We start from the raw sequence: 3,568 nt of genomic DNA on the forward strand, positions 1-3,568 counted from the left end.
TTACCTATATAACTTGGCGCCCATAAAGATTTTAATTCTTTTGTCGGCGAGTCAACAACGACACATTCTTAATATTGATCTTGGATCTGCCCTCCTTATTGTATGTGCAGTACTTGCATGAAAATCATCGTTGAAATAAAGAACTTATTCAAAATGAATAAGATAAACAATTGCATGACTTTTCAACAGCGATTACTGCATGCAGAGCCGCTCTCATTTCACATTTATGTTTTTGTTGGGATTGTATTGAAACGACAGGTGTCTACCCTTTGAGTTTGAAAAATATTATAACAACCCCAATTTTGCATTTTTTTCTTCTTCTAAAGATAATGTTTTGTAAGGTGCATGACGTAGGTTTCGTCATTACCAAACTAAAATCGAATCAATGGGAGCATTCCATGAAACTGTCTACCGTTGTCCCGTACAAACGCGAAGTTTCTGAAGATTTAAAGATATAAGAGATTCCTTTTCTATGACAAATGGTCAAAAATATGCACAGAAAAATAATCGCCTGCTTTAAATGCCGAGAAAAAAGTCGCAACACCGGAAATACAATGCGTTTGTACGGGACAGCCCGTGGAATGCTCCATTGGGCGGGACATGTTACTAGGCAGAGTGATGGCAGCTGGACTAAAAATGTTAACAGAATGATGGCCGCTTTCAAATGAAAGAAGCGCCTGGCGTCCGTTGGCTCGTTGGGTGGATGACATCCGGAAAATTGTGGGTCACTTCTGGGTGAGATTAGCTCAGGACCGGGACAAGTGGCGTACTAGAAGAGAGGCCTATGCTCAGTAGTGGGCGATAAAGGGCTGATATGATGATGAAGGTGTAAGATTCAGAATACACCTTCCGCCTTTCAGCGTAACACAGGGAAAAAATTAATAAGCACACAGAATATTAACACCGTTGAACAAATGAGACGGCGGTCGTGTGAGATTGCACGTCTGTCTGTCTGTCGCGAATTACCGCACGAGGCCGGGAAGCGACGAATTCGTGGAGCGGGCATCTTTTTAATATTACAAGCTTTTACAAGCTTTTTTGTCGTTTATTTTTGTTTTACTTCTAGATTTTAGTTTAATAGTTTAATTGTATTGCACAGTATATGGAAACTATTTCTGGAATAAAAACAATTATTTTTTTTTAGGGAAAAATCATTTATTTAAAAACAAGATGTATACAGTGGTATTACTAAAATATGTATATTTATTTATAATTATATATTTCATTTTCATTTCATTTTTACTTAACTTGCAATGTTTGTTGACTCAAGTCAAATCTCGTAAGCTAAATTGGACCCATTCCCATTATTCGTTGAGCTCAAACTTCACATACATAGGTTCAATGCAGTATTATACCAGTGATTCGGTTAAATTATGTTCTAATGTATGGGCAAGAAAAACTAATTATAGCCAGCATTCTATGAATGTAGTATGATACCTTTGGGTATGGTGCTTTACGCACACTAGCGTCCCTCCCCCTCCCCCTGACGCAACCCCCCCTTTTAGCATGAAATATGTTCCGGTTTACGGTTTTCTTTTATTTTTGAGAAAAGTATTAGAGTTAGGAAATAAGTGTCAAGGTAAGAAATAATCCTTAATAAATTTTAAACAAAAAAGCTTATATACAACTTTTTAGTAAGACTCACCATATTCATGTATTAACTTGTTGAAGTTCATTATAAGTTAGTACGTGATAGTACTGAAAAAAATCTTATACGGAAAATAAGCTTGCAAGGTTATTGTCCTGTATGATTTCTTTTAGTACTATCACGTACTATGTTATATTGATCTTCTGCAAGTTTTTCAACTGTTAAATTTTGTCGAAGTTCATCTAGCCATAACATGAATATGGTGCGTCGTATCAAAAAAATGAATATAACCTTTTTTGTTTAGAATTTAATAGGGAACATTTCTTTCATTGACACTTTTTTCCTATATTGTATACTTTCCCCAAAAAACAAAAAAACTCCCAACCGGGACATATTTATGCTAAAAGGGGGGGTTGCGTCTGGGGGAGGGGACGGGACGCTAGCCTGCGTAAAGCACCATACCCAAAGGTATCATACTACATTCATAGAATGCTGGATATAATTAGTTTTTCAAAAAACACAATTTGACCGTATCACAGTACCACCGAAGAACTCTGTGATAAAATAACGCAACCATATTGTGTTTGGTTTTGTTATAATTGTTTCGGTGAGTAGGTATTCGGTTAATGGTAATAATAGAATATACTTACATACTAGTATTTATTCGTAAGCACAAACAATTGAGACAATACATAATAAAAAAGAAAACATAAAATAAGATTAAAGTGCCACGAAATGGCCCCATCTTAATAGAAATAAATTTTATTACAGAATCCTCAAGATAGACAATCATAGGTTATTATTATTTGAAATTATGATTCTTAAAGAAGCTGAAGGCTGAACCCGCTACATCTTAAGAGCCAACAGGAGTGGTCATTTCTCGTGGTCATTTTTTCATACAAACGTACTCGACTGTTTCCTCCGTGGGTTTTGATGCTAGAGCAATGATTTTTTATTATCTGTGTCGGACCGTTTTGCTTTTTTTGATATTTTTGTTTTTTAAGGCACTAGAGCCCTTCAAAAATGACCAAAATGGCCTCATTGACTATGCCGCAATGAGAGGCATAGTATTCAAAACTGATATCAATTAGCCAAAAAAGAAAAACAGTCCGACCCAGATAATTTCATAATCATTTAGATTTCCAAATTGGGTACGATTGGTTAAGTTTTGGGGGAGGAAACAGTCGAGTACGAAACCTCGATTTTTGAGATTTTTACGCAGGATTTTTCGCCTTGTTCTTATCGCACTAGTTTTAGGAGCCGCTTCCGTTAGCGAGACATATTTACTAAAAATATTTAAAACTCATCTCCTGTTTCGTCTTAAAGCGTATCCACACTATTCCACACTTCTGAGATGAATGGCAGCCGTCTGTAATTGCGAACACGGTTGACGTTCGTATTCTTTCCTCACATTTCCTGCAATTTGCTGAAATAGTGAACAATTATGGTCACACTCATCTCCGCTTTAATGAATTTTACACAAATCCCTTTGTCTTGCTGTGTGGTGGGTCTGCAGGAGTACTTGTATAAACTATTACGTAAAAAGGTAAGGGTATTAACTAGACTTGAATTTTAACTGGACACTATAAGTTGAACAAACACATGTTCTAAATAGGGAAAAAACAAGATGCGACATGCAGGTTCTGCCAGGAGTCTGAGGAGACTGCTATGCACATTCTCTGTTCCTGCGAACCACTAATGTCCAAAAGATGTACCTACCTAGGGCGACACATTCTGGAACCCTATGAAGTACAGAGCATTACGGCCCAAAGAATCTGGAATTTCCTGGATTCAACGGGCATTAGTAGTGAACTTTAAAGGACCGTCACAATAGAACACAGCTTGGTCAAAGTGGCACTCAAAGGCCCACAACTCCCCAATAATCAGGGGTATTTACGCTCACTTTGCAGTTTCATCGGCTGACAATGTATGGGAGTGCCATCATGCAAAGAAAATAGAGAAAGAATACCTAAATGTTGT

The sequence above is a fragment of the Cydia fagiglandana genome, chromosome 17, assembly GCF_963556715.1.
Source record: "Cydia fagiglandana chromosome 17, ilCydFagi1.1, whole genome shotgun sequence".
Taxonomy (NCBI): domain Eukaryota; kingdom Metazoa; phylum Arthropoda; class Insecta; order Lepidoptera; family Tortricidae; genus Cydia; species Cydia fagiglandana.